Source organism: Hipposideros armiger, unplaced genomic scaffold (assembly GCF_001890085.2).
Source record: "Hipposideros armiger isolate ML-2016 unplaced genomic scaffold, ASM189008v1 scaffold_832, whole genome shotgun sequence".
Lineage (NCBI taxonomy): Eukaryota > Metazoa > Chordata > Mammalia > Chiroptera > Hipposideridae > Hipposideros > Hipposideros armiger.
This window is the reverse complement of record NW_017732182.1, coordinates 591,298-600,548: the sequence shown is the minus strand read 5'-3', so window position 1 is coordinate 600,548 and position 9,251 is coordinate 591,298.

Sequence of the window (9,251 nt, the reverse complement as noted above, 5' to 3'; positions counted from 1 at the left end):
AATTATTTCTAAGTATTTTATTGTTTTTGAAACAATTATAAAAGGGATTATTTTTTTAATGTCTCCTTCTGATAGTTTGTTATTGGTGTATACAAATGCAACTGATTTTTGAATATTAATTTTGTATATCCTGCTACTTTACTAAATTCACTTATCAGTTCTAATAGTTTTTGGTGCAATCTTTGAGGTTCTATATATATAGTATCATGTCAACTGCATATAATGACAGTTTTACTTCTTCCTTTCCAATTTGGATGATGATGATGATTATTATTATTATTTTTAATTATTATTATTATTTTGTCTGATTGCTGTGGCTAGAACTTCCAGAACTATGTTGAATAAAAGTGGTGAAAGTGGGTAGTAGCTTTTCTTGTTTCTGATCTTAAGATGAATGGTTTTAGCTTTTCCCCTTGAGTATGATGTTAGCTGTGGGTTTATCATATATGGCCTTTATTTTGTTGAGATATGATTCCACTTTGCTAAGAGTTTTTATCATAAATGGCTGCTGGATTTTGCCAAATGCTTTTTCTGCATCTATTGATATAACCATATACTTTTTATTTTTCATTTTGTTAATGTGGTGTATCACATTAATTGATTTGCAGATACTGAACCAACCTTGCATACCAGGAATGAATCCCACTTGGTATATGACCTTTTTAATGTATTACTGAATTCGATTTGCTAATATTTTATTAAAGATTTTGGCATCTATGTTCATTAGGGATATCAGATTATAGTTTTCTTTTTTTTTGTAATGTCTTTGGTTTTGGGATCAGAGGAATAGTGGTCTCGTAAAATGAGCTTGGGAGACTTCCCTCCTTCTGGATTATTTATTTAGAAGAGTTTGAAGAAAATAGGTGATGACTCATTTTTTAATGTTTGGTAAAACTCACCTGTGTATCCATCTAGTCCAGCACTTGTGTTTGTTTGGAGTTTGTTGATTACTGATTCGATTTCGTTGGTAGTAATTGGTCTGAGCAGATTTTCTGTTTCTTCTTGATTCAGCCTTGGAAGATTGTATGCTTCAAGCAATTTATCCATTTCTTCCAGATTGTCGAATTTGTTGGCATATAGTTGCTCATAGTATTTTCTTAAATTTTTTTGTATTTCTGTGGTATCTATTGTCACTTCTCTTTCATTTCTGATTTTATTAATTTGGTTCCTCTGTGTCTTTTTCTTGATGAGTCTAGCTAAAGGATTGTCAATTTTATCTTTTTTAAAAAAACAGCTCTTGGTTTCATTGATCTTTTCTTCTTTGTTTTGTTTTGTTTTTGTCACTATTTTGTTTATTTCTGCTCTGATCTTTATTATTTCTTTCCTTGTACTCACTTTGGGCTTATTTTGCTATTCTTTTTCCAGTTCCCTTAAGTGTAAAGATAGACTGTTTATTTAAGATTTTTCTTGTTTTTTTAGGTAGGCTTGCATTGCTATGAACTTCCCTCTTAAGACTACTTTTGTTGTTTCCCATAGATTTTGGGTTGTAGTGTTTTCATTTTCATTTGTCTCAAGGTATCTTTTGATTTCTTCCTTGATCTCATTGTTGACCCATTCATTATTTAGTAGCATGTTTTTGGGGTTTTCCAGTTTTCTTCTTGTAATTGATTTCTAGTTTTATAGCACTGTAGTCAGAGAAGATGCTTGATATGATTTCAGTCTTCATAAATTTATTGAGACTTGTTTTGTGGCCTAACATGTGGTCTTATCTTAGAAAATGTTTCAGGTCCACTTGAAGAGAATGTATATGTTGCTGCTGTGGGGTGAAATACTCTAAAAATACCGATTAAATCCAGCTGGTCTAAGGTGTCATTTAAAGGCCACTATTTCCATATCGATTTTCTGTCTGGATGATCTGTCCCTTGTTGTCAGTGGTTTGTTGAAGTCCCCTACTATGATAGTAGTTGATCTCTGTCTTTATATCTGTCAAAATCTGTTTTATATATTTAGGGGCTCCTATGTTAGGTGCATAGATGTTTACTAGGGTTATGTTCTCTTGTTGGATTGACCCCTTTATCATTATGTAGTGCCTTTCTTTGTTTTTTATTATAGTTTTCATTTTAAAGTCTATTTTGTCCAATATAAGTATTGCTACTCCAGCTTTTTTTCTTGTTTCCACTTGCGTGAAAAACTGTATTCCATCCCTTTACTTTCAGTCTATGTGTGTCTTTTGATTTGTGGTGGGTCTCTTATAAACAGCATATGCATGGATCCGCTTTTCTTATCTACTCAGCTACCCTATGTTTTTTGATTGGAGCACTTAATCCATTTATATCTGAAGTGATTATTGATAGGTACAGTTATTGCCATTTTATTATTTGTATTTCTGGTCTTCCTTGGTTTATTTTCTCCTTTCTTCTGCTTAAAGAAACCCTTTTAACATTTCCTGCCTAACTTCATCTCAGCATCTTTTCTTTTTTATTTTAAAGGTTATTTTAAATTCTGTTCCCTGTGTATTTCACTTCATCATGAATGGATAATGATAAGAAAATCTTCTAACTGGTGTAATTAGCGTCCAGTGCCCAGTGTACTGCAATAAAATGCTGTTCTCAGTCATCAGGGTCACACATTGTCCCCTTGTGTGCATGATATAAAAATTCACCACTTTATTTCTTTATTAAAAGGTTCTCTGGGGTTACAGAAGCATATTAAAATTACTTTATTAAAGATGTTTTTATTCTGCTTAATGTGTCCTGCCAGTCTGAAATGCAAAGAAAACTAAAAAAAAAAAATACTTTAGACATTGTTAGATGCATTAAAGGCAGGATAAAATGCAATTTAATTAATATTTATTGAGCAACTATTATACACAAGGGGTTCTTCCAGGCACTGTATAGACTTTCAAAACTTAATATTTTGTTTCTCATCTTGAAAACCTCTAATAGTGAAAACAAACCAAAACAAATATAAGCTTACAGAAACACAGGCATGCCATAGTCTAGGTAATATAAAAAAAACCATGGGAACATAGGAAAATAAAATATATTCCCACAGGGTATAGAAGAAAGCGTTTTTTCTTCAGAATGTGTTATTTTCATGTAGTCGATGTTTTCTCAGCTTTTCTAACTTCTAAGAGTTAAAATTTGTAACTCACAGAAACTTTATAATCATTATTATGTTAAAAAATATAAAAAATAATAGACCTCCCTGCTTTCTTTGAAAAATTAACAGTACATGTTCTTTGTGGGGTTACTAATATGTACGATCTGTTCAGCACATGGTGACAGAATTGTATCTACAAGGTCATGTGTCATAGCAATGCTGTGACACTGGGAAGGAAAGAAGTCATTGCTTTCTGATACAAAAATTTAATATCACATACAATTAATATTTGTGTTTATGAATGTTGTATAATCCTGAAAAATACACTTATATTATGACTTCCAAAATGATACAATATCTTAATGTCTTTCACATTTATTTTGCTAGCCTTAAATGCACTATTATATATGCAAAAATACTTCTAAAATTGTGTATATATGTGTGTGTGTGTGTGTGTGTGCGCGCGCGCGCGCGTGGCGCGCGTGCATGCTCACGTGTATGTGAATAAAGTATGGAATCCTCTTTAGCATTTCTACATAGAAACTAGATAGAACATCTTTTGACAAAAGAATGGATATTTTCGCTTGGTTATTATTAAGATCTACTTTCTTTCAAATTCTATAAAACATTAAACTTTTTAATATATTTATAATTTCAACATATGCTATAATTAATACGTTTTAAAGAAAAAGAACTTTCAAATTTTACTTAATTCTAGGATATTTTGATATAAATAGATGTAAAGTTTCACACCATGTCTAAGTCAGACAAGTAAAACAGTATCAGAAAAAGAAGCACAGTTCTGGGAGAGGTGGATATGGACTCAAGAAAACTCCCAGGTATGGAAAAATATCCTCCAAATTAGTACACAGATGATGCTGTAGGAACTCTACTTGAATATATAAATAGAAGAGTAAATTACTAGTGTAGGCAGTACAACTTTAAATACGTACAACAATGATCATTTATAATGGTGTTCAGCATCTAATGAGATTGGCTATTGCCCTCATTTGTCTTCAGTGAAACTTCTTGACTTATGGTATTGGGGACAGTTATACTGGCACCATGTAACACGAATGTGAAATGTAGGTCAGTGACTGAATAACTTTGCTTTTAAGACATTCCTTTGGCACACGATTATTCTGAAGATGTTGGTCTACCAAAATGAGGGTTTGTTGTTTTTTTTTTTTTAGTTACTGAATCACACGTTCTCAACTTGGAAAAGAAACTTAAAATGTATTTATATTCAACCAAACACTGTCACTGATGCCCCGCCCCCAACTGCTCTTTTCACTGCCAACCCCCGTGGATAGCTTTGACTACAAGATGGTTAGTCATCTTTCTATTGAATAAAAATTGGTTTCCCTCTAATTATCATGCATGGGTATTTGTATTACTCTGTTTTGTTTGCTGATAATTCTAAAATCAATATGACAAAAGCATAATTCATTTTATATCTAATAACGCTTCATGTTTCCTCTATTCCTCTATGCTAAATTTATCTTCAGGGTTTTTTTTGGTTTTTTTTAAAAGATTTTTTTATTGGGGAATTGGGGGGATGAGAACAGTGCTGGGGAATTGGGGGAAGGGGAACAGACAAGTTGCTGTCGTTTTGTTCTTCAATCTAGTTGTGGAGGATGTTGCTTCACTGGCCCAAGTTGGCACCATCATTGCACTCTTCCCGGGTGAGGCAGATCAGTCGCCGGCTTCTGGATGGCCGCTCACTGCGGCTGCTGGCCGCTCACGCTGGCTGCTGGCTACACACGGTAGCCCATGGCAACCCACTGCCACAGGGACTGCAGCCTACGCCGTCGCCGGCGACTCATGGCAACCCAGCTCCAGGTTGAGCTGTTGTTCAGCATCTTAGCTGTGGAGGGCAGTGTCACTGGCCCTCATATGTGGGATCCGAACCGGGGCCCTCTGGCATCCCAAGCGAGTTCTTAACCATCGCGCCACTCGGCCGGCCCAATCTTCAGTTTTTTTATATTTTTTTCCAGAAGTCTGGGGCAAAACAATATTTTTTTTAGTATATGTGCTGCCGAAGCGAGCACCAAAACAATATTTTTATCCTAGGGTCAGGGAAACAAAAATGAGATGCGATCAGAAGATACAGTGAATGTTTAAACTAAAAAAAAAAATATTACAATAAAAGACACATTGCCATTAATCCCCCTCAAAATATTCTCCCTTGCTTGGAACACACTTATTCCATCATTCTTGCCACTTTCTGAAGCAGTTCTGGAAGTCCTCTTTCATGAGTGTCTTTACTTCATCTTTCAATATGACAATGCTCCGTGTCACACATTGTTTCTGGTATAGCAACTTATGTCAAATAAAAACATTACAGTGTGTCCTCATCCACCTTATTCACCCGTGCAACTTCTGGCTCTTCCCCAAAGTCAAAATGACCATGAAAGGTGAACATTTTGAATCAATTCAGGACATCAAGGCAGCCACGACAGCACAACTAAAGATACTCACAAAAGACTTCCAGAATTGCTTCAGAGAGTGGCAAGAAAGATGGGATAAGTGTGTTCGAAATGGGGGGTGTATTTTAGGGGGGTTAATGGCAATGTGTCTTTTATTGTAATATATTTTTTAAATTTAAACATTCACCATATTTATTGATTATACCTTATATCTTAGGAAGTTGCTATAATGAAATGCAAAGAGATGACTATATCATTATTTAAAAAAATCAGCACAGAGAACTACAAATTATTAATCAACACACTGAAATAACTTTGTGTCTACCTTTTCTATATATGATAACATACAGAGGCAGAAATTATTGCTCTGATGGAAAGGAGAAATGCCAACCACTGCCCATTGTGGTATCATAGATATGATCTACAAACCAATTTGCTAACATATCACCAATGACCAACTTCTCCTGGAAATCCATGTGTATTGTAATACATGCATTATGGGTAGCCTCTCATTCTGCAAAAGTATGTGTGAAAAATAACGGCTTATTTTTAAAAAATGAGATTACAACAGACCATTCAAGCCCTAGGAACCTTTGCAATGAGTCCACTATAAAGCTACTTCAAAAGACATCATTAAAATAATGAAAAGGCAAGTCACGTAGTATGCAAAATAATTCTCATACATGTAGCTGACTAAATATTCGTATCCATAATAGGTAAAAACTCTTACATTGCCTTTACTCAACAGTCAACTCAAATAGGCAAAAAAGTGAAAAAGCTCCTTCACAAAATAAGGTATGTAAATAGCCAATAAATAAATGTCAAGTTGCTCAACTTCATTACTCATTGGGGAAATGTATATTAAAACAGCATGATTTTAACTAAAATGAAAATACATAATGTACAAAGTATCAACAAGGATTTTGAGCAATTGGGTCTCACATAAACGGCTGGCGAACTATAACAATTTTGGAAAACTATTTGGCAGTATCTACTAAAGTTAAACAAATGTATGCCCCATGACCAGTAACGCCACCCCTGAGCATTTACCCTAGAAAAGTGACGTATAGATATTCCCCAATGACACGCACACAAGCGACCGTGAACAATGTAATGCAAAATAAATGAGAGACTATGGTAAAGCCTGTGCATGAGTGAACTACTGATTCACGGAACACAGTATAGATGAAACTCAGAATCATAACGTTGGCAGAAAGAATCCAGAGATGAAAAGCCACATACTGTGTGATTACATTTTTATAAAATTAATAAACATCACAACTGCAGTATGTTGTTAGAAGCATGGATGATGAATAACCTTGGAAGAGGGCAGTGACTAGAAGGAATTATCTAGTACTGACAACATTCTATTATCGATCTGGAATTTAGTTACACAGGTACGTTCTAGTTGTGAAACTTCATCATGCTAAGTTCTATATTTTTTATGTGTCGTGCTTGAATGTAAGTTTTTTTTTTTTAAATGTAGCTTGAAAGTAGCTTGATGGAATGGGGCTAAAGGAAGGATTGAGGCTCACATGGAAACAAAACACAAACATTGAAGAGAATTGTACAATATGCACCCCCATGACAGGACACGGTGCCAGCATCAAGAGGCATTGTGTGTTGTATGATTTCCCGCTGAGTGCTGCTGTGATCAACTGCTGATTTTGTTATTAGGCATACAATTACATTAATATGCTGGGGAAAACATGCCTTAATTCATGCAACTTGCATATACGAATAAGACTGACATTATTCTCTTATTTACTAACTGCATAGGAATGTGACATATTTTAGAAATATTTATTGTAATAGAAGTGACTGCACTTACTTACCAAGCAATAGGAGTTCCCTAGAATGAGTGACTAGAGAAGCAGTCAGAGCCTAGTGTGATAAAGAGCTCTGATAAGAACACTGGCTGGTCTTCATTCGGTCTCTGCTTTCAGCCAGTATTAGGTGAGGCGCTTTACATGTCATGCCATTTAACTCCTTCAGCAAGGTACAATACTGTTCAGAGAAGTGGCCGCCTACCTCATTTTGCAAAGTGAGGAAGTAATAAAGCCCAGATTTGAATATTTGGGCTTTTCCCACTGTTCACTAATGCGGTATATACTGAAAACAAACAAACAAAAAGCCATTATTCATTCTATGACTGTAGGTAGGGAGTCTTGACAAGGCGGGCTCTCTGTACTGAGATGATAATCAGTGAACAGCTCATAGCACATGCATTTGTAACAGAAGTACAAGGAAGAAAATACACTTAAACTTCCCAAGCGTAAGTCAATAAAGATTACCCAAATGCCAACTCTTACTAATCAGAATAACAACTTCTCCACCCCCACCCACTACTCCTCAGGCAGAGCTGGTTGGGAAGCAAATTGGGGAGAGAAGGCGGATACAGGGAAAGGGAATATATTTCTTCTTCTTCCTGAAGAGGGAGGGCAGAAGTATTGCTTGAGGTTACCTCAAATGTGATCCAAGGCGAGAAAGTGAGAAGAGGAGCACAAAAGATTATTATTATTTTTACATTTAGAATCACATTGACAGCAAGTAGTACTAATATAATTAGTGTAGATTACTGGGAAGAAATGGAGTTGGATGTAATAAGTAAGTAATTACTTTCTGCCAAACATAGGCAAAATGAGACTGCATCATAGAAATGAGGGTTTCACAGAAGGTTAAGTAGAAAAATGTCGTAGGAGAATCATGGCACGTGACACATATTCATACCCTGACCAGCAAAAAATCACTTTAAAAATTCCATCCAGCACAGTAAATTAGCACTACTAATGTGATTTGTATTGTTTTATGATTTTAAATTTAATTGTGTAAGTTGTTTTTGGAATCCATAGTTGTACAAGCTTAATAAACATATCACTTATGAATCTAGTCTTAAGTTTTTAATTCTTTAAGTAGGAATATAAAATCATTATAACTGGAAGCCCTCAAGAAATTCCTGACTTTAAAATGTGTGTATATTATTCAAGTTTGAGGCAACCCTGGCCATAACAAATGCTTAGAGAAAGCTGTGGTTCAGTAAATATTTAGGAGATTGTGATCCACATAGGTGTAATCAAGGTGATTTACACAAGACTAGGAAATTTATATTTGCTTAAGTGATGGGTACATGTTACGTAGGCAAGTCACAGAACTCTAATGTACATAATATATATGATATGTATGTCATAGATTATATGTGATAGTAGTGTAGGTTTTCTTATACAGAGAAAAATAAAGTGGGGGCATACGTTAATTGGAGTCCGGCGATATTTAACCAAAAGTTGTTAGGGGCACTCAGACAGGAGCTAGGGGACAAGCTTTTATAGAGAAAACGAGGGAGCAAAGCAAGGAAATTATTTGATTGGCTACAGCTTAAGTGTTTGTCTTATCTGGGAAAGCCTAGATGACTCTTTGTGATTTGTGGCCCTTGTTTTCTTTCCCCAGGTTTCACTGTGGCCTGTATTTACTGATATAATACTAATTGACAGTATATGGGTTATCTCAACTAGTGTAAAGAATATGTGGAAAATTGTTATGTCGATAAAATACATTTTATAAGTGAGATCTTTGTGAATTCTGTATGTTTTCAGACAATGAATGGGCCTTGCTCACTTACGATCTCCTATTGGCATCACAGTGTTATCTTAGATAGGAAGCTGTGAACCTTACTGTTTCTTTCTATTTGTCCAACAGAGCTAGCCCTTTTTAGGATATAAAGATGGAGCAACTGCTGTGACTGAAATCAATTCTGAGCTCTAAAAGTCAACAGGTCTCCTTAAA